Here is a 22,940-nt window from a genome sequence, read left to right on the forward strand (position 1 = left end):
CAAAATTCCAAGACAAAGAGAGGATCTTCAAGGCAGCAAGGGAGAAAGAGGAAGTAACATACAAGGGAGCCCCAATAAGGTTAGCAGCTGACTTCTCAATGGAAATGCTCCAAGCCAGAAGAGAATGGCAAAAAATATTCCAAGTAATGAGAACCAGGGGACTGCAACGAAGACTACTTTACCCAGCAAGGCTCTCAATCAAGATAGAAGGCCACATAAAGAGTTTCCCAGACAAAAGAAGTCTAAAAGAATCTATCTTCAACAAACCAGCTCTGTAAGAGATGCTAAAGGGACTGCTTTAAGGAAAGGAAGGAAAAGAGAAAGAGAGAGGAACACAGGTAGGAAAAAATGGCAATGAATAACTACCTATGGATAATAACCTTAAATGTAAATGGATTAAATGCTCCAATCAAAAGACATAGAATAGCTGAATGGATAAGAAAACATGACCCACACATATGCTGCCTACAAGAGACCCATCTCAGGACAAAAGACTTACACAGACTGAAAGTGAAGGGCTGGAAACAAATTTTCCAAGCAAATGGATAGGAAAAAAAAAGCAGCAGGGGTAGAAATACTCACATCAGACAAAATAGACTTCCAAAGAAGGGCCATAAAGAGAGACCCAGAAGGTTACTTCATAATACTCAAAGGAAGAATCCACCAAGAAGACAGAAACATTGTAAATATATACGCACCCAACATAGGAGCACCCAAATACATTAAGAAAATCTTGGAGGACTTCAAGAAAGATATTGACAGCAACACAATTACAGTAGGGGTCTTTAACACCCCACTATCAAAAATGGACAGATCTTCCAAACAAAATATCAAGAAGGATATTGTGTCACTTAACAATACCCTAGATGAAATGGACTTAACTGATATATATAGAGCTTTTCATCCCAAAGAAGCAAAATACACATTCTTTTCAAGTGTCCATGGAACTTTTTCAAAGATAGACCACATGATAGAACACAAAGCAAGCCTCAACAAATTCAAGAAAATTGAAATCATATCAAGCATTTTCTCTGACTACAAGGGACTGAAACCAGAAACCAACCCCAAAGGAAAAAAAACCAAAACACTCAAATTCATGGAGACTGAATAGCATGCTATTAAACAATAAATGGGTCAAGAATGAGATTAGGGAAGAATATCAAAAACTCTCTAGAAACAAATGAAAAGGAACTCACAACAACCCCAAACCTATGGGACACAGCAAGGGCAGTCCTGAGAGGGAAGTTCATAGCAATACATGCCTACCTTAAAAAGATAGAAACATTTCAAACAAACAACCTAACAGTATGCCCACAAGAACCCGAGGACCAAAAACAAAGATAGCCCAGAGCAAGTAGAAGGAAGGAAATAACCAAGATCAGAGCAGAGTTAAATGACATAGAGACTAAAAGCACAATTCTATGGATCAATGAATCCAGGACTTGGTTCTTTGAAAAGATAAACAAAATTGACAAGCCTTTAAGTAGGCTCATCAAGAAAAACAGAGAGAGGATCCAAATAACCACAATTAGAAATGAAAGAGGAGAGATGACAACTGATACCACAGAAATACAAAGGATTGGAAGAAATTACTATGAAGAACTGTATGCCAAGAAATTTGAAAACCTAGGTGAAATGGACACATTTCTAGAAAAATATCATCTTCCAAAAGTGAATGAAGAAGAAGCAGAAAACCTGAACAGACCAATAACAGCAGAGGAAATTGAAGCAGTCATCAAAAAATTCCCAACACACAAAGTCCCTGGACCGGATGGTTTCAGAGGAGAATTCTACAAAGCATTTAAGGAAGAGCTAACCCCTATCCTTCACAGACTATTCGAAAAAAATCCAAACAGATGGAAGACTCCCAAAGTCTTTTCATGAAGCCAGCATCATCCTAATCCCAAAACCAGATAAAGACACAACACAGAAAGAAAACTTCAGGCCAATATCGCTGATGAACATGAACGCTAAAATTCTCAACACAATATTGGCAAACTGAATCCAGCAATACAAAAAAAGATCATATACCATGACCAAGTGGGCTTCATCCCAGGGATGCAAGGATGGTATAATATTCGCAAATCAATAAACATAATATATCACACAAACAACAGCAAAGATAAAAATGACATGACCATATCAATAGATGGGGAAAAAGCATTTGATATGATACAGCACCCATTTCTGATAAAAACACTCAGCAAAGTGGGAATAGAGGGAGCCTTATTGTGTTGTTCCTCAACATAATAAAGGCCATATATGAGAGACCTACAGCCAACATCGTACTCAATGCACAAAAACTTAGAGCTTTCCCACTAAGATCAGGAACAAGACAAGGATGCCCTCTCTCACCACTCCTATTCAACATAGTATTGGAAGTCCTAGCCACAGCAATCAGACAACAAAAAGAAATAAAAGGCATCTAAATTGGAAAGGAGGAAATGAAACTGTCACTGTTTGCAGATGACACGATAGTGTACATGGAAAATCCTATAGACTCCACCAAAAAACTACCTGACCTAATAAATGAATTTGGCAAAACAGCTGGATACAAAGTCAATAGTCAGAAATCAAAGGCATTCCTGTATACCAACAATGAAACTGCAGAAACGGAAATCAGGAAAAAAAATCCCATTTGATCTAGCAACAAGAAAAAGAAAGTACCTAGGAATAAACCTAACCAAGGACGTAAAAGACCTGTACTCAGAAAACTAGACAACACTGAAGAAAGAATTAAGGAAGACACAAACAAATGGAAGCATGTACCATGCTCATGGATTGGAAGAATTAACATCATCAAAATGGCCATACTACTCAAAGCAATGTATAGATTCAATGCAATCCCTATTAGTGTACCCATGACATATTTCACAGATATAGAATGAACATTTCAGAAATTTATATGAAACCATAACAACCCCGAATAGCTGTAGCAATTTTGAGAAAGAAGAACAAAGCAGGAGGGATCACAATACCTGATATCAACGTATATTACAAGGCCACTGTAATCAAAACAGCCTGGTACTGGCATAAAAACAGGCACATAGACCAATGGAACAGAAAAGAGAGCCCAGAAATAAACTCAAGTCTTTACGGTCAATTAATATTTGACAAAGGAGGCAGGAGCATAAAATGGAGCAAAAACAGCCTCTTCACAAATGGAGTTGGCGATCTGGACAGGTACGTGCAGAAAAATGGAACTCGATCACCAACTTACACCATACACAAAAATAAATTCAAGATGGATAAAAGACTTAAATATAAGTTGTAACACCATAAAAGTCCTCAAGGAAAACATTGGCAGGAAAATCTCAGACATGCCATGCAGCAACATCCTCACAGACATGTCCCCTAAAGCAAGGGACATAAAGGAAAGAATAAACAAGTGGGACCTCATCAATATGAAAAGCTTCTGCATGGCTAAAGAAAACAGCACCAAATTACAAAGAGAACCAATAGTATGGGAAAATATATTTGCTAATGATACCTCAGACAAGGGCCTGATCTCCAAAATATATAAAGAACGCACACGACTCCACTCCAGGAAGACAAACAACCCAATTAAAAATTGGGCAAAGAAGTTGAACAGACACTTCTCCAAGGAAGACATACAGAGAGCCCAGAGACACATGAAAAGATGCTCAGCATCACTAGCCATCAGAGAGATGCAAATTAAAACCACGATGAGGTACCATCTCACACCAGTCAGAGTGGCCAACAAAAACAAATCCACAAACAAATGTTGGAGAGGATGCGGAGAAAAGGGAACCCTAGTGCACTGTTGGTGGGAATGCAGAGGCCACTGTGGAAAACAGTATGGAATTTCCTTGGAACACTAAAAATGGAACTGCTCTTTGACCCAGCAATTCCACTGCTGGGATTGTACCCTAAGCACCCGGAAACACCAATCCAAAAGAACCTATGCACCCATTGTTCATAGCAGCACAATTTAGAATAGCCAAGTACTGGGAGCAACCTAAGTGCCCATCAGCAAATGAGTGGATCCAAAAACTATGGTACATTTACACAATGGAATTCTACGGAGCAGAGAGAAAGCAGGAGCTTATACCCTTTGCAACAGCATGGATAGAACTGGAGATCATTATGCTAAGTGAAATAAGCCAGGTGGTGAGGGACAAATACCATAAGATCTCACCTTTAACTGGAACATAATCAACGGAAGAAAAAAGGAAACAAAATATAACCAGAGACATTGAATTTAAGAACAATCTAACAATAGCCAGGGGGTAGTGGGGAAGGGATAGTGAGGAGAGGGGATTACAGGAACTACTATAAAGGACACATGGACAAAATCAAGGGGGAGGGTGGAGGTGAGGAAGGGAGGTGGGTTCCGCTGAGGTGGGGTGGAGGGATGGGGAGAAAAGGCATACAACTGTAATTGAATAACAATAAAAATTAAAAAAAAACCCAAACCAAAATAAACCCAAAAGGATAATATCCTACATAATACCTATTATGTTCATATGTGTACCCTCTATATGTAGGTCTCTAATTCACCCGGGATCTACAATATATATATTGTAAAAGGTAAAGATTCACTAATACATTTCTCTATTTATTGAGACAGTTTTCACAATACCTGTTTTTCTAAACAGGTCTTTTATTTTTCTGTTTAATTCATGGGCCCAACTTTATTGTATAAGTTTTCAGATACTCAGAAGCCTGCTTTTATGTCCTCTCTTTTTTCTCTTGGTTTATTTGTCTGTTCTTACCAATATCTCATTATTTCTAGTGCTGTGTAATATATCTTCTATTATGTTGTAATGTGTCTTAATCTTGCAGGATAATTTCCCCACACTATCCCACACTCTTTATTTTTAAAGTTAACATTAAAATTGACCAAAATTACTATAGTCCAAGCCTTTTCCTAGAGGTTGCAAGCCTTCAATAGATGTCTGAGTCCGAAATAGTTACCCCTGCAGACGCTTCCAGTGCAATTGTGATCTAGACAGGGAGACAGTTCTTGGTGCTTCCTACTCCATCATCTTTCCTCTGGTTTCACTGCTGCATATTTCTATGAGCTGATTCTGTGTCCTGCAATAGTACTAATTTCTCCTATGTTTTTTCACTAGTCCATGTCGACAGCCGATGTCATCTGTAAGAATGGGAGTTTTATTTCTTTCCTTACTATCTTTTTAACATTTATTTATTGTCCTACTATTATTATTATTATGTTGGCTCTCACCTCCAGTTTTATGTTCCACAGTTGCTGTGTTAGCAGACATCCTTACTTTGTTTCCAGCCTCTAAGGAAATATATCAAGGTTTCTTCATTATTTTATTATATAAATTGCTTTAGTATTATAAATTGTTGAATTTTATAAAATTATTTTTATACTTGTAGAGATAATCATGATTTTCTTATTTTAATCTATTAACATAACAAATTACATTGGTAAATTTTTTGATATGAAATTATGCTGCACTACTAACATTCTTTTAAATAGTGATGTGTTTCTTAAAATAAACTAGTATTTATTATTAGTTATCTAATATTTTAGTTAGAGAATCTGAAAATGAATCTATGATTCTCTGTTCTTACATTCTTTATCTTATTTTTGAAATGAATTTCATTAGTCTAAATATGATTTCTTATTTTTTCTTTTCTATTTTTCATAGAACACACTAAGATTGGTATTACCTTTTCTTGATAAGTTGGTAAAGCTACCTGTAAAGGTCTCTGGGCATGGGAATTTTACACAGAGACAGGCTTCTGTCACCTTGTTAATTTGCTTTAGTAGTTTTTCCACATTTCAATGTTTTCTTCAATTTTATTCTTTTGTATATTTCTAAATGCACTTGTATATAGTTATTTGATATTCTTTGTGCCCCAGTGTCTCAGAAAGAGAAATATTTTTTTGTGACAAACGCTAATGCTTCCTCTGAAACATGGGGTCAACCTTGTGTGCCTAACATTTTGGTGTGAAGTTCTTCCATTCCTTATGGACTTGGGTTATAGTAGACTAGTCCCTATTAGTTCATCAAGCATGCCCCAGATCTTCAGGACCCCTGTCATGTACATTGCTCCCTCTCCCCATTCCACCACTCCCAATAAGAATGCTGATGAAGAAAATAGCCACCAGATGGATAAAAAGTTGGCAGGGGCCTATTCAGCATATTTTTGCCTCCAAGTATGGCAAGTTACAGAGTAATTCAAAGTAGTCAGAAAACAGTGAGCATACGTAACAGAAAACAGAGCACAAGAATAATTTAGAATTCCTAATATGTTTGTCACATACTTTCACTACTGGAGTATATTTGGATGTGTCTTGCCAATAAGAATTTATCAATGCACACTCCTGGGAATAATTTTGTCTCTTAAGTTTGATGTCTCATATGTTTTTACTGATCTACTCAGTCTGCATTATATACCATAATCTCCAAGGGACAAAAAGGACACTTCTTATTTTCAAGTTCTTGAGGATCTTGCCTCCATTTCCCCATATATACAAGATATATAGTAGACTTAATAACATCTACCACATAACTTTTAAAATTTAACTTAAGGTCCATATTGGCAGACAGAGGCATGCCATTCTTAAGCTTTTGGGTCATTTTTCTTATGAGACAGCCCTTTATGAAGGCTGATGAGAATTATGCTGCATTATTCTTTTCTGCTTGAAGGAGTTACTTGGAGGGAAGGAACTGTGGAATAAGACAGAAAACTTCAGGTTGAGTTCCAGTTCACCAGCTCTTCAGACTATGACTGTCACCAAGTTATTTAAGCATTCTGCGTACCCCACCAGACTTCTCTTTCTGTTAAAATGTAGAATTATTACTCTTGGCTATAATCACATGGTTATTGGGTAGAAAATTGGTGTCAGAGTACTTTACTGTCCCTAAATTTTATGCATGTATGATAAGATGAGTAGCATTTTATTTTTTAACAACTAATAAAGGCATTTTCCCTAAGATAGAACTCACTTTATTGGGTCAATTATTTGATGAATGTGCTAAGGGTAGAAGTTCAACCTCTATCAGGGGTGTCCCACCTTTTAGCCTCCCTGGGCCATACTGGAAGAAGAAGAGTTGTCTTGGGCCACACATTAAATACACAAATACTAATGAAAACTGGTAAGCAAAAAAAAGATTTTAAGTAAATTCACGATTTTGTGTTGGGCTGCATTCATAGCCCTTAGACCACGGGTTGGACACCCCTACTAGTTGAATAGGGTAGTATAAAGATCAAAACAGCTTGAACTTTCAATATAAGAGAAAATTTGTAAATGGGTGCTGAGTAGAGGGCTTTATAAGCATCCTGAATATTGTTTTGTGAGTGATGTGATACCTCCACTTAACTCTTACTCATGCCCACCCTCAGTATTTACAATGAATTAAGAAATGTTTGAATGTTTTGTAAAATATGGTGGAGGGGATTTTTTCCCTTTACAGAAAATCACTTCTAAAAGAGGCTGGAGCTAAAGGTGTATGGCTCATGTTGCTATGGCAGCTACATGAGATATATCCGTATTAGATGAACTGACTGAGAAGAGAAACACAATTGCTGAGTTAAAGTTCTGTGGATCAGTATTTCCTACTCTTGTTACACTGTAAAACTTATGAGCAAATTTCACTATTTAACAAACAAATACAAACAATGCCAGTGCAGGTCAGGCATTCAGAAAGAAAAATCGTTTCCCTGGTATAGGCACCTCAGATTCAGGACCTAGATAGAGTTCCTGGGTACCACAGTGGTGGCACTTTCACATGTGGCAAAAAGAATAGCTGATGGGTGGACTACCCATCGCTTAATTTGGGCCATGGGACCAGGATTTACTTGTGGCAGAGAAGGAGGGGGTATGAAGACACATGCCTAGGGCCAAGTCATGAGCCCATGGGTGCCCTGTAGTTAGAACATAGACTTGTGAGCAGCCACTTAGGGTCAAGACTGTGATTTCTTCAGTGTTTAACTGATGGGAAAGCTCCGTCTCCAGGCCCAATATCCTGAAGTTCTCAGAAACCTATAGATTTTGTTGGAAGTCTGGAAATGTGGCCACAGTTGCCAAAAGTCTGGAACCCATAATCTAGAGGATGGTGAGGTGAGAGATGGCAACTGCTAGATGTGAATTAATTACCAGAAACGTGTTTGGAATATAAGCAGTGAGAGGAAAGAGAAGTCTAGTCCTGAGGCTTTGGGCAATAAGGGTGAGAAAGACTACTTCAGCAGAAAGCACACCTCTGTCCCAAACCCCAGAGGAGCAGTTTTCATCACTGCACACACAGTTTCATGCTCAAGTATCCTAAATCTCCCCAGGATGGAGAAAAAGCCAGGTCCACTTGCAGGGGCCATTCATAACTGTGGGTGTCTGGGTTACGTAAGATATTCTTGGTTATTCTCTCTTCTTATCTTCCACCTCAAACTTTCACATGGAAATTCTAATTTTTTGTTCTTGAATCAATTTAGCAAATTCCTATTTGAGCCTTCTGTAATGTTACCTATAACAATGTAAGCATGAATCCACAGAGTCGGATGCAAAGGTTTACAAATGTCATGTCACCGAGAAGCACCTCCCCTTATCAATAGGGCAATCTTGACATCAGTTAAGAAAAATTATTTAAAAACTTGAAAATAAAACAAAAGAACAACTACATTTTTTAAGTGTTATAGTAGAACGTTGTCTCTTAGGGCTACTTAAGAATTATTTAATTTTCAAGGAGAATGTACCTTACCTGGTTTTTTTACTTGTTATTAATTAGTGTTCACACAATATAAATTTACATATAAACTTTTAGGGACAGATATGTTGTAAATGATTTCTGATATATAGAAATGGACAATATATTTTTCAAATACTAAAGTATAATTCCAAAAATTCACAGTTTTATTTTCCTGTAGAGTACTAACCAGTTGTGTGCCTAACTTAGCAAAATTATTTCACTATTTCACTTTTGCCTCTTTACATACATCTTTGTCCTTAAATACTCTTAATCAGCTTTACAAGCTTACTGGTTATGACACAAATAATAACTGAAATTATCTTTGATGTGTTTGTGTGAGAGGCATATTTTCATTTCTACATTGAGAGAACAACAGAAAAGTCTGGGAATGGAGCCCAAGTGCAGTAATTCTCTCTCCGTCCCCACATAAACCAGAATCTCAGCCACTTCTCATGACTGATTCCTCTCCTTGATCTCATCCAAACACTGGCACATACTTTCAAATATGAAGGCATTTATTTTCTTATTTATACCCAGATAATTTGAAGAAAGGACAAGAGGCTCAAATCATGCAGAGTAAACACTATTATTATTTTGGGGTCAACACTAATTTCCTAATGCTTATCTCTCATCATTCTGAGGTTTGATAAATTACCTCTGTCTCTTTTTAATGCTAGCCACTCAATGTTTACATTTGAAAACTTAAAAATTTTCTGTGTTTATATGTGACGAGAAAGTGTTTTTATGCTGAAATGGAAAATATTTTAAAATATATGTTACTCTACACTTAATATGTGTTGTATTTTGCTCACTGTGTCTCCCTCTTGTTCTGTGATTCATAACACTTTGAGAGAAAATTGAGAAAATCTAATGAAAGCTCTAGACACTTCACCCTGAAAAAAATGGACATATCCACAAAGCTTTGCAAACAGTTTCAGGATTTGGAAGAGCCCAAGGGGCTTGCTCATGAAACACCCGACTCTGGGAATCCCAAATCGAGACCGCCCTCTACCATTCAGGAACCTCCTCTCCCTTCCCTTTCTGTTTCCACAGCACCCTGTCTGAATTTTGAGACCACCTTCTGGGTTCTCTTTGTAACCCAACCATTTCAGCATTTTATTTCGTGCTACTCTGATGGCTCAATTTCCCACATTACATACAGTTTTTACTATAGTAATGAATATACATTTTTTGGACATGAATTATATATTTCATAAGAGATATGGTCTCATCTTGGTTTCTTTTCTGTATACATTTTTTTTTTGTATCTTGCACTTAAACCATTTATCCTTTTACCCTAAGTCAAATGTTAGTTAAAATTGTAACATTCACTCTTTGGGACCAAATGGACAAACCTAGGATAAAAGTTATTGTAGTCTTTTTCATACTGTGTTTAAAGGGATTGTGTTTTCTAGTATACTGCATGACTTTGAAAGCATACAAACATTTTCAGCTTTGAACCTCTGGTACTGATTAGATAATTGGGCATGGAGCAGCAGCTCATAAAATATTTGAATGGACAATGAATGATGAGCTTTTGAAAGATTCTTTTTCTTCAAGCAGATATTGTGTTTTTCAGTTTATGATTTAATTATTATTGGATTAGTTAGTAAACAATCCACACTCTCCTTCCAAGCTTACCTATGATTATTAGAACTGTGATTAATAATTCTAATGTATAATCATGGAAGTAAAAACTGGAACTTTAAGATATAATAAGTAGAAGAAAGAAATACAATCAATATTTCAGAAACAGAAAGGGCTCAGACCATTTCAGTAACATTTTAAGCTTAGAAACTGATGTATTTCTTTAATTTTCTTTTATGATCAGGATTCCAGAAGCTAAAGTAAAACAGTTTGCATTCAGAGGTATTTATTGGTTCCTCTAAAGTGTCCTTTCAGAAACATCACACAATAGAGGACAAAACATGGGCTTTGGAGTTGAAAAGACTGGCTTTAACAAGGGACTAACTGTCCCCTACCTATGGGATTGAGGCAGGTTATTCAACTTTTATGTCTCATTTTCATTATCTAGGAAACTTAAAGTTATAGGATGCATAAGGTTGTCCACTTATTTCAAAGGTGAAGTAACATCAAATCTCCAGGCTATTGCTTGCACTGTAGGATGTATTAATAAATGGAATCTATTAGTGTTTTGTTCCTTCACATTGCACTGGGCAACAGCAGTGTCTTGCTTTTCCTTTACATAGTTCTTCGTGAAGAGGCTGTAAAATTTCCCACATACGTATGTGTGTAGATTTGTTCGTAACATAAAAGCAATAACATAACTACAATGTGGAAAAAGGGAGATAAAACAGTTGAAGTAAGGAGAGAATAAGATGCGGAAGCAAGTCTATTGCAATGACTGAGGATAAAACCCAACTTGGAGCTTCCTGACAGTGGCGATGGCTACTTAAATGAACCGGTAGCGCACAGAAACAGTTTGCCTTGTGCTCCTATACCCTTTGCAACAGCATGGATGAAACTGGAGAGCATTATGCTAAGTGAAATAAGCCAGGAGGTGAGGGACAAATACCATATGATCTCACCTTTAACTGGAACATAATCAATAGAAGAAAAAAGCAAACAAAATATAACCAGAGACATTGAAGTTAAGAACAATCTAACAATAGCCAGGGCTGGGGGGGGGGGCGGGGACAGTGGGAAGAGGGGATTACAGGAACTACTATAAAGGACACATGGACAAAACCAAGGGGGAGGGTGGAGATGGGGGAGGGAGGTGGGTTCACCTGGGGTGGGGTGGAGGGATGGGGAGAAAAGGCATACAACTGTAATTGAATAACAATAAAAATTAAAAAAATAAATAAGTAAAATAAAAAAAATTAAAAAAATACACAAACACAAAAAACAAACAAAAAAACCCCCAAAAAACAACAACAACAAAAAAACGCTCTTGTAAACATTCACAAATAACCAGTTCTGTGGGGTTTGGAGAGAGTCTTCATTTATTATTGACTTTCTACATTGACTAAACTTGCAGAGAAGTTTTTCATCCAGGTCTTATACAGAGTTAGAATGCTCACCTTTTCAGCAGTCTTGGTGCCAACACTTTTTTGATAAACTCTGACTCTCTCTCTCTCTCTTTCACTTTGTCTCTCTCTTCTCTCAAGTTTATAGTAAACTTTCTCCAGTAATCACTTCGCCAAGTCCCAGTCCAGGAGCCCAATAGTCTGTTTTCTATCACAGTGTAGACTTCTTTATTTTTCCTTTTTTATATAAAGCTATTTAGGTTATCTATTTTATCTTTAGTGAGCTTTGTATATGTATTTCAAGGAGTTTGTGCATTCAATCTAAATTTTGAATTTATTTTCATAAAGTTGACTTGTTTAGACCACATTTATTTAAGGGTTCTTCTTGGGTTATTCTCCTATTTCCTTCCCAAGAAGGCTTTTTCTTCATATGAAATCTCTTCATTTTCTTCTATATTGTTCCATATTCAGTGTATTTTGTAGAATTTTTATTATGACTTCAGGTGTTTCCTATTTATTTTAGTATTTTTGATAGAATATTTTGAAAGAAGTTCCTTGTAATTTAGATGTTTCTTGTTTGCGTAGTACTTTGGCCTTTTTCATGGACACTTGGAAGGTGTAGAGTTAAGTAAACGTGCAAAACGTATCATTTTAGAGAAACAATCCCTTCCTCTTCTTAACTGAAAGGCATGTTTAAAGATAATATTATGTAAGAAAGATCAAAGGTAACTCTGTAGAGAGACTTAAAACAAGGGCCCCAAACTCTGTCCTAGTCAGCACTGCCACCCAATGGAAGCATGCCTCTGAGGTGCATGACAGAGACTCTGGCCTTTCCACTCTAGAGACTGTTTAAGAAAATCCTTCTGGCCCACAAGGTCTCTTTTTTCTACCTTTAAGGAGAGTGTCTGGTACACAGATAGTAATGTTCTATTTATGAGGTTATCTCCTCTGAAGACTCTAAGATCCTCAAGGGTGGGTCGGTGTCTTACTCATCATTTTTGCCTGGTTCATTGCCCCTCCTGTGTTAGTCAATATGTGTTCGCTAAGGGAATTTACAGGAATTAATTGTCTCCAATTTCAGTCTTTCCCTACAGCTAGAAAGAGTTCTGTTTATTATCTTTGAAAATGTTCCAATTACAGTTCTGTAATATGATCCATCCCTGTTCTTTTACCTCTGGAACATTTTTTTTAAGTGGACCATGACGATAGTTTTCCCTTATGTTAGTGTTGAGAAACATATCTACCTGTCCTAAAATGGTTATTGTAGGGATGCTATGTCAGGCTGAATTTACTCAAGAGCATATTCCTGAATATGTGTGTGTGAACCAAATTTCCTTCTGTGTGTGTGAACCAAATTTCACCTTTGACCATAAGTTTCCAGTCTCACTTTGTTCTCTCTTGCTTTATCTTTCTCCAAGTTTAAAAATCTTTCCCAAACTATTTTTTTAATTCTGATTTTCCCACCTTTGGTAAGTTTTATCCATTCAGGAACAGCATTTTGACAGACTGATGGGACTGTATGGTGCAAGGCTCAACTCTGGTACCTACACCAATCCCCATCTCTGGCAATAACACACACACACACACACACACACACACAGAGCTGTTACTGTTTTTATGGGAAGTCATACAACTGCTGTCCTAAATTCATTGAGCAGTACCTAGAATGGCTATTAGTCAAAGGAAAGTATCATAAAGTTGCAAGCTATGGTCTATAATCAAAAGGAGCAAAAAGCTTCACCTTAGGCATGATGGTTGGTGGGGGGAGCTTCATTGTTACATACACAGAACTTCAGAACTCAGAAATGAAACAGTTTTAAATGTATAAGAAGTTAATATGCTTAAGATAATGATTGCCAACACTTACTATTTCTTTTATAGAGACATCTGTCTTAGAGATTGTAGCTATCATCAATCCACCTTTTTATGAAGACAAGGAACTGAAGCTCAGGGAAGCTAAGTGAATTGCCCAAGGAATAAACAAATGTATGGTCACAATAAAACTTTGATTCAGAGCTTTTAACTCTCAATGATATATTTTTACAAGGAATTTCTGTGGAACTTTATAGTTTACAAAACACTTTCACATAATCAACTTATTAAATTCTTTCAATAGGCTATGGAGTTTATATTTTTTATATTTTACTAACAAGAGACCTTACCAAAATGATCCCAGAGTTGGAATTAGGACATTTCCCAGGGTACTTGTCTCACAGTCTATGAATTTTTGACTTTACTCAAATTTCTATTATATGTGATCAAGAAATGGTGATGAAAATGATCAAAAGTAATATTGAAATTCTATTTTGTTAGACCCAACATTATTAGTGGATTCTTGCATTGTGCTCATTGCAACTTCTCATTCCCAAATGATTTACCCGGTCAGAGGACAAGTATCACCTGCTAATTTGACCATTAACCAAAATGGCCAGAGAAAGATGTTTTTGAAAAACTTGTCTGTGATGAGCATAATTGTGTTCCTCCCCTGTCAAAATTCATATGTTAAGTCCTAACTTCCAGTACAAATGCAGCCTAAGAACGTGACTGCATTTGGTGAAATTGAAGTTAGGTCATTAGTGTTGGCTCTAACACAATATGACTGGTGTCCTTAGAAGAAAGGAAATATGGACACAGGTGGATGATGTAGAGGGAAAATGATGTGTGGACGCAGGAAAAGGGTGACAGTCCACAAGCCAAGGAAAGAGTCTTGAAACACATCCTTCCTTCATGGCCTTAGAAGACCCTGACTCTGTCAGCACTTTGATCTTGTACTTGTAGACTCCAAAACTTAAACCACAAATTTTAACAAAATGAGTCTCTGTTGTTTAAGCCACCCAGTTTGTGGTGTGTTCTTAGGGAAGCCGTAGCAAACTAAACAATGTGTAAAGGCTCCTTAGTGAAGTTTGTTATCTGGATTCTCCTGGTGTTGCCCCCAGGTTCATGAGCATCTAAAGTTGTCCCCAGTGATTAACTTTTATACTTTCTGTTTGAGAGGGAAGGAGGGACACCTTGATAAATTAATATCCCACTTTTAGGCAAACAGGGGGAGGGCAGAGCTTTTCTTACTTGTTTCTTCTCAGTTGCTTTCAGCTCAAAATATCATTATGTCAAAGAGGACTATTTTGAGGTGGCATGTACTGCTATCCTTCAGAAGCTCCTCTGGAAATGAATTGGTAAGAAAGTTCTATGAAATTCATAGGTTTTGAGAGCTGCAAGGAGTGTTAATTCATCCAGTTCAATAATGTTGACCCAGAGTTGTACATCATAATTAGCTATGAACTGTTTAAAGTCAAACATATTTGAATGCTTCATGTTTGACAGGCCTGGGTGACCTTTGGGTATCCCAGAATCCCCTGAGGCAATTTTGTAACTCTAGATGTTCAAGGCTTATCCCATACACAGACATGGCACCATATATCTGTCCGTCGGTTGTTTTGAAACCTGTATCTTAGGTCTTATGTATGTAAATTAATTTGTTTGTATTTAGGTTTCCTGAAGAACTATGCTTATGGTTTCAATTTATTTTCATTGCTTAGCAGTACTTACTAAAAGACTTTCCAATTGCCTCAGCAATTGGATAGTCCAATCTAGTGAAAAGAACATTTCCATGGCAATCTAAAGACTTGGATTGGAGTTTAAGTCTGCATGTGAGAGGAAGGCATGATAACTTAAGCCTATCAGTTTTCAACTACAATAAAGTGCTTATAAGCTTTGACTCATGAGTCATTGGGAGAATAAAATAAAATATGCAAAATTGCTTTGTGAATTTCATAGTGTGAAAATATAATGCTTTTCTGGTCCAGGTTCATGGACTCATTCATATGCTTATTAAAAATGACACAATTAGTTTTCAAAGGCAATTTTCAAATTTCTATTAGTCTTTTAAAATATATTGTAGTATTAAGGTAATTTTCTAAGTTTGTAATTACTGCCTCTTCTGTAAAAAATAATGGAAATGGAAAAACTGAAAATTTAATGTAAATGTAATTAGATTTAATTTTTTGCTAATATCTACGGTTCTATGGTTTTGTACTACTGGAGTGATTGCCTATCTATTTGTTATGCAATCTTTCATGTTTATGAAACAATTAACACTTCTCTAGAACCATTTAGAAAATATTATAGTCTCCTTACTTTTTTCATGTTGTGTCTCTCCTAGTCTATTGATGGTAATGTTCTTGCTAGTAATGCCTGAGGTGTGTACCCTGCCTTATTACTTGAAGGAGCCCCATAGACATTTCTCTGGCCAGGGCCAATGTTGTGTCTTGGGGCCCTTGTAGTTCTTATCATCATCACTGCATGATGTGCTTCTGCAGAAAACCATTAGGGAACTTTGAGGAACAAGATTTGTTATTATCAGGCCCTGGAGGGACCGCAGCATGCCCAAGGACCGCACAATAAGGACACTCAAGGTGTCAGTTATCTAGGTCACCCAGAGTTTTTTGAAAGGGGAATTAATGGGTGTCAGGGCCTAGTTCCTTATCTAGTTGTTTTGCTTGTACCTGTGTATACAGCTGGCAACATGTTTACTCAAGAAAGATGTCTTTTGAAATCAATACCTCAGCAAACAAAAGCTTAATGTCAGACATTTTTGTTAGAATTTATATACAGATAGAGGCAGAAAGGAACTCAGAGGTATGGAAATTTGAGAAGGGGTGGTTAGCCCAAGTTAAAAAACAAAATTTAGCTGAATACATTTGAAGATCCAATTGGCTTTATTAGACAATTTAGGAATCCAGGAACATTTTATCGAGCAAGTAGAAGGGCACTATCTCCAAGAAAAAAACTAAACTGTTTTAAACTATTTTTATATTTTATATATATGTTTATATAGATATATACACATTTTACTTTAAGATAACCATAGATTCACACACAGTTGTAAGAAATAATTCAGAGACATCCTATGTACCCCTTAAACATTTTCCTCTAACTGGGTACAAAACTATAGTATGATATCACAAAGAGAAAATTAACATTGATGAAATCCACTCATGTAATTCAGATTTCTTAAAAGTTTTATGAGGATACTATAATTATTTTGAAATATTTTAAAATAAAATATTTTATCCAGCCCTCAGGATGATGAGGTTCGGACATCAAGACTATCTTTGTAGTTGCCCAGTTGAAGTTTGAAATCCAGAACACATTTCTTTTCTTTTTTTTTCTTAACTTCAAGTGTTTCTTGATGAAATCTGGGTTTTATTTCTTTTTCTTTTTTTTTTGTTTTTTGTTTTTTAAATTTTTATTGTCATTCAATTACAGTTGTCCACCTTTTCTCCCCACCCCTCCACCCCACCCCAGCTGAACTCACCTTCCTCCCCCACCTCCACCCTCCCCTTTGGTTTTGTCCATGTGTCCTTTATAGTAGTTCCTGTAATCCCCTCTTCTCACTGTCCCCCCCCCCCGGCTATTGTTAGGTTGTTCTTAACTTCAATGTATTTTCATAATCATATTTGTAAAACTTAGAGTCATCTTTACTTTTAAGTGGTTTATTTCAAAATCATTACTGTGATTTCCCTGAGATTTATCTCATTATTTTAATCTTTCCTTGGTGATTAGAATGTGTTTCAAGAACTTCTTTAAAGCTGTGGGAATACCTGCTGTGCATTTTAAGTTTTTGAATATGTGCGACTATAGTAGGAAGTTAGATAAGCGTGAGCAGAGTAGAAACAATGGGCCGGGTGTGGATATCACCAGGGTGGAAAACCCTGGGTACCTAGCAATGAGCAAAACTGGGAAAACAAGGACCTTGCTCCCAGGGTGACCTTTCCTTTGCTAGCATATCACTGGTCTTGTGGTTTAGACTCCCTGACCTTTCATATCACTGGTAGTGCAGTTCAGACCCTCCCCTGACCTTTCCTCTCTTGACATGTTGCTAGTCATATGGTAGACCCTCTTAGAGGAGGAACAAGGGGGCCCAGAGAATAGCCTCATATGACCCCCATATAAACTCTTGCATGACTACTCCATTAAACCCTAAGCCCTCAGGATGATGAGGTTCGGATCCACATCAAATAATGTTAGGGACAAAGCCTTGGTCTGTGGACCACAGAGTTAGAGTTTGGGTCACACTAGAGAAAACATCTAGGTCTCAGTTGTGTTTCAGCATCAGGCCCAGAAAAGCACACAGTCACCTTTCTCCACCCTCTTCTGTCCCCAGGGCATCTCCCTCTCTTTGTAGCATGCCTGTGCTTTACCCATCTCCTTCCCTGAGGTGCATTTTATTTGCCTTTCTTTCTCCTAAGCTCCAAGGACTCTTCTTTTGCCTCTATAACTTGTTTCCTGAGCCCATGCATCCCAGCTGGCTCATCTTTTCTATCTCTGGAACTTTCTAAATAAACTTTTGCTTGTATTTGAGTCTTCGCACTGAATCCTTTCTTAGCCAGAACTCACGTACCAAGGTTGTTAAACCAAGATCCAGTTGTGGGTAACATTCTGGTGCTGTTCTGCAATTAATGAGACTGTTTTTTATTGTGCTAATAATTCCCAATAACACACTAGTAAGAGTTGCTTTTTATAGCAAATTAAGAATTTGAAGGATTTTTAAACTATCAATTTTAACTATCATATCACCAATTTTATAGATTTAAATTAAAAGATTCTTTTCTTCTTACAGTGCATTAAATGAATAGTCTAACATTTAGGTCTGCTGAACTCAGACATCAGGTGTAGATGTAAAACCATATATATATCTATAAATACATATGTAGTTATTGCCTACTTTGTTTCTGGTTGGCATTTTATATAGCTATCAAATTGGATAATATATGGTTCAGGTATGGTCAACCAGTGGACTCCAAACAATGTTGATAGCACATATTTATCAATGAAAGTCTGAGCATGTACCTTAAAAATTAAATATTTATTTAACAATTTTATGTATGTAGCAACATTAATTCACATATTCAATATTAGTAAAGTTGAAATTCCTTCCAAATATGTTAGAAAAATAATTATAAACACAGGAAGTTTTCTTTCTGGTTCCAAAGTTGGTGAATGCACTTTGGTTTTTTTTTTAAATATATTTCATTGATTATGCTATTACAGTTGTCCCATTTTCCCCCCTTCACACCCCTCTGTCCTGCACACCCCCTCCCACCCACATTCTCCCCCTATAGTTCATGTCCATGAGTCATACATATAAGTTCTTTGGCTTCTACATTTCCTATATTATTCTTACCCTCCCCCTCTCTATTTTCTACCTACCACTTATGCTACTTGTTCTCTGTACCTTTCCCCCCTCTCTCCCCCCGACTCCCCTATTGATAAGCCTTCGTGTGATCTCCATTTCTGTGGTTCTGTTCCTGTTCTAGTTGTTTGCTTAGTTTGCTTTTTTATTGTTGTTTTAGGTGTGGTTGTTAATAACTGTGAGTGTGCTGTCATTCTTACTGTTCCTATTTTTAATCTTCTTTTTCTTAGATAAATCCCTTTAAAATTTCATACAATAAGGGCTGGGTGATGATGAACTCCTTTAACTTGACCTTATCTGAGAAGCACTTTATCTGCCTTTCCATTGTAAATGATAGCTTTGCTGGATAGAGTCATCTTGGATGTAGGTCCTTGCCTTTCATAACTGTGAATATTTCTTTCCAGCCCCTTCTTGCCTGCAAGGTCTCTTTGGAGAAATCAGCTGACAGTCTTATGGGAACTCCTTTGTAGGTAACTGTGTCTTTTTCTCTTGCTGCTTCTAAGATTCTCTCCTTCTGTTTCATCTTGGCTAATGTAATTATGATGTGCCTTGGTGTGTTCCTCCCTGGGTCCAGCTTCTTTGGGACTCTCTGAGCTTCCTGGACTTCCTGGAAGTCTATTTCCTTTGCCAGATTGGGGAAGTTCTCCTTCATTATTTGTTCAACTAAGTTTTCAATTTTTCGTTCTTCCTCTTCTCCTTCTGGCACCCCTATAATTCGGATGTTGGAATGTTTCAAGATGTCTCGGAGGTTCCTAAGCCTCTCCTCATTTTTCCGAATTCTTGTTTCTTCATTCTTTTCTGGTTGGATGTTTCTTTCTTCCTTCTGGTCCACACCATTGATTTGATTTCCAGTTTCCTTCCCATCACTATTGGTTCCCTGTACATTTTCCTTTGTTTCTCTTAGCATAGCCTTAATTTTTTTCATCTAATTTGCGACCAAATTCCACCAATTCTGTGAGCATCCTGATTACCAGTGTTTTGAAGTGTGCATCTGATAGGTTGGCTATCTGTTCACTGCTTAGTTGAATTATTACTGGAGTTTTGATCTGTTCTTTCATTTTGGCCATTTTTTTTTGTCTCGGTGCACCTGGAATTGAGAGGGTAAGAGAGAGGAAAAAGGATACAACCTTTCATTTCAATATACCCAAACAAATTTATCTCAGTTTAAATCTGTTCTTTGTATACACAAATAAAAACAAATGATAAACACAAGAAAACAAACCAGGCTACAATGTAAAAGTCATGTTCTAATACAATGCTATCTCCTTTGTAAGGTACCTATTATTATCTCTAAGTGGATTTATATATTCATTTGTCAATCATATTTCTTCTTGTCTTCTAGCTATAAATAAACCTCTCTTGTGACCTAATTAGCATATGTACACAATATAGAAAGACATATTTAACTTTTATATTAAGATAATGAATAAATAATATTGAATAATTTTATAGGTGTTGAATGTTATTAGTTTTTATATTATTAATAATTGATATCTTTAGCTTTTATTAAAAAAATCCCTGGGATTATAAAACCCCACCGCTTGGGATGAATAGTTGAGACAGGAAAATCTACTGCTGGGGGAAAAAAGTAGGTGCCTTATCTACCTGAACACACAGCATGGCTATGATAAATGCAGTCAGTCTAATAGTGTAAAGTTATTAAAGTGTTCACAAGATGGCAGATCCAGAGTCTGGGATGATTTGTTCACTAGCACAAGGCACATATGCCCCCTAATCCTTATTTTGTAACATCAAAAGGCCAAATTGCAACAATTAATATTAACATCCTTTAAAAAACCTTTCTACTTTTTGTCTTTGTTAGAATACATATCATAGTGCAGTCTTTAAGACAACAGTCAGCCTCTTGTATGTTATATTGGTTACTAACTATAATCAAAAGACAAATAAAACTGTTTAACTTTTCCTAATTATATCAAAATGGATCACTTTGGCTTTTATTCATAACTCATAAATACAGCTATGGTGGAACAAGATCGTTTCTCACAAAATACACATGAAAGTCACTGTTTTTAGAGTTATTTTTTTGCTTTTAAGGTTTTTATTGAATTTATTGGGGTGATATTGATTAATAAACCTATATAGGTTTCAAGTGTACAATTCTAAAATATCACCACCCAAAGTCAAGTCTCCTCCCATCACCATTTGTCCCTTTACACCCTTCTCCCTGCACCTACCTCCTTTCGCTGTAGTAATCACTCTACTATTGTCTGTGTCTGTGAGGAGTTGTTTGCTGAATCCCTTCACCTTTTTACCCAGCCCCTCATCCCTCCATCCTCTGACAGCTGTCAGTCTGTTCTCTGTATTTACGAGTCTGTTTTTATTGTGTTTGTTTGTACATTATGTTAATTATAATCCACATATAAGTGAAATTACATGGTATTTGTCTTTCTCTGACTGACTTATTTCACTTAGCATAATATTCTGCGGTTCCATCCATGCTGTTGCAAAAGGTAAGATTTCCTTCTTTTTTTACAGATGAGTAGTATTCCACTGTATAAATGTGCAACAGCTTTTTTTATCCCCTTATCTACTGATGGATACTTAGGCTGCTTCCAAATATTGGCAGCTGTAAATAGTGCTACAGTGAACATAGGGGTGTATATATTCTTTTGAATTAATGTTTCAGGTTCCTTCAAATATATTTCCAGAATTGGAATCACTGCATCATATAGCAATTTTCAACATGTAAAGATAGTCTTTCAAAAAATGGTGTTGGGAGAATTGGACAGATACATGCAAAAAAAAAAAAAAAAAGAAACTATACCACCTTCTTATAACCTACACAAGAATAAACTCAAAATGTATTAAACACTTAAATGTTAGACTTGAAACCATAAAAATTCTAGAAGAAAATATTGACAGTAAAATCTTGGACATTTCTCATAGAGATATTTTTTTCTGTTATATATTTTTTGACATTGGAAACAAGAGAAAAATAAAATAGGACTATATCAAATTAAAAGGTTTTTCTATGGATGGAACTGGAGAGCATTATGCTAAGTGAAATAAGCCAGACGGTGAGGAACAAATACCATACGATCTCACCTTTAACTGGAACATAATCAACAGAAGAATAAAGGAAACAAAATATAACCAGAGACATTGAAGTTAAGAACAATCTAACAATAGTCAGGGGGGAGTGGGGAGGGGACAGTGAGGAGAGGGGATTTCAGGAACTACTATAAAGGACACCTGGACAAAATCAAGGGGGAGGCTGGAGGTGGGGAAGGGTGGTAGGTTCAACTGGGGTGGGGTGGAGGGATGGGGAGAAAAGGCATACAACTGTAATTGAATAACAATAAAAATTTAAAAAAAAGAAAATACAAAAGAAAAAGGTTTTTGTATAGCAAAGGAAACCAACAAAATGAAAATACAATCCATTGACTGGGAGAATATCACCACCCATAACACATCTGATAAGGGCTTAATATCCAAAATTTATGAAGAACTTATACAACTCAACACCAAAAAACCAAACAACCCAATTAAAAAATGGAAAAAGGACCTGAATAGACACTTCACCAAAAATGGCAAACAGGTGGCCAAATGACATATGAAAAAATGCTCAACATCACTAATCATCAAAGTTGTTTTATCTATAGAGTTGGCAGAGAATTATGTCCTCTCACAGATTGCTGCATAGTTCATATATTAATAGATGGTTAAGTCCTATAAAAATGTTGTAAGATACTTACCTGGCAGGGGAGATGCCATGACCATGAAGGTGGTTTTCCCAGGGTGAGGCTTATCCATTGCACTCTGGATTTGCTGACCCCTGCGATTTCCCCTAATGTGGGAAACTCAGCTGCATAATTTGTGGTATGGGGGGACTGCGTTTGCAGTCTCCCCTAAAAAATGTTATAAGAATAGTTTGACGAACACCCAGATGAGTCTTCATCTAAATTTCTGTCATTAACATTATGTGATGTTATACTCTGATCCTGAACCCTCCATATATATATACACACACATACGCACACACCCTCCATATATATGTGTGTGTGCGTACACACACACCTTCCATATATACACACACCTATACATGTACACATATAT

At 36.6% G+C, this 22,940-nt stretch overlaps 1 non-coding gene across 1 annotated transcript; it reads left to right on the top strand.

Moving 5' to 3' along the window:
* Positions 1-22,571: 22,571 nt before the first annotated feature.
* LOC112305699 (U1 spliceosomal RNA) lies at positions 22,572-22,733 on the top strand. The gene has a single exon (XR_002974854.1). It is a non-coding gene; the product is annotated as a U1 spliceosomal RNA (small nuclear RNA).
* Positions 22,734-22,940: the final 207 nt, after the last annotated feature.

The sequence above is a fragment of the Desmodus rotundus genome, chromosome 4, assembly GCF_022682495.2.
Source record: "Desmodus rotundus isolate HL8 chromosome 4, HLdesRot8A.1, whole genome shotgun sequence".
Classification (NCBI taxonomy): domain Eukaryota; kingdom Metazoa; phylum Chordata; class Mammalia; order Chiroptera; family Phyllostomidae; genus Desmodus; species Desmodus rotundus.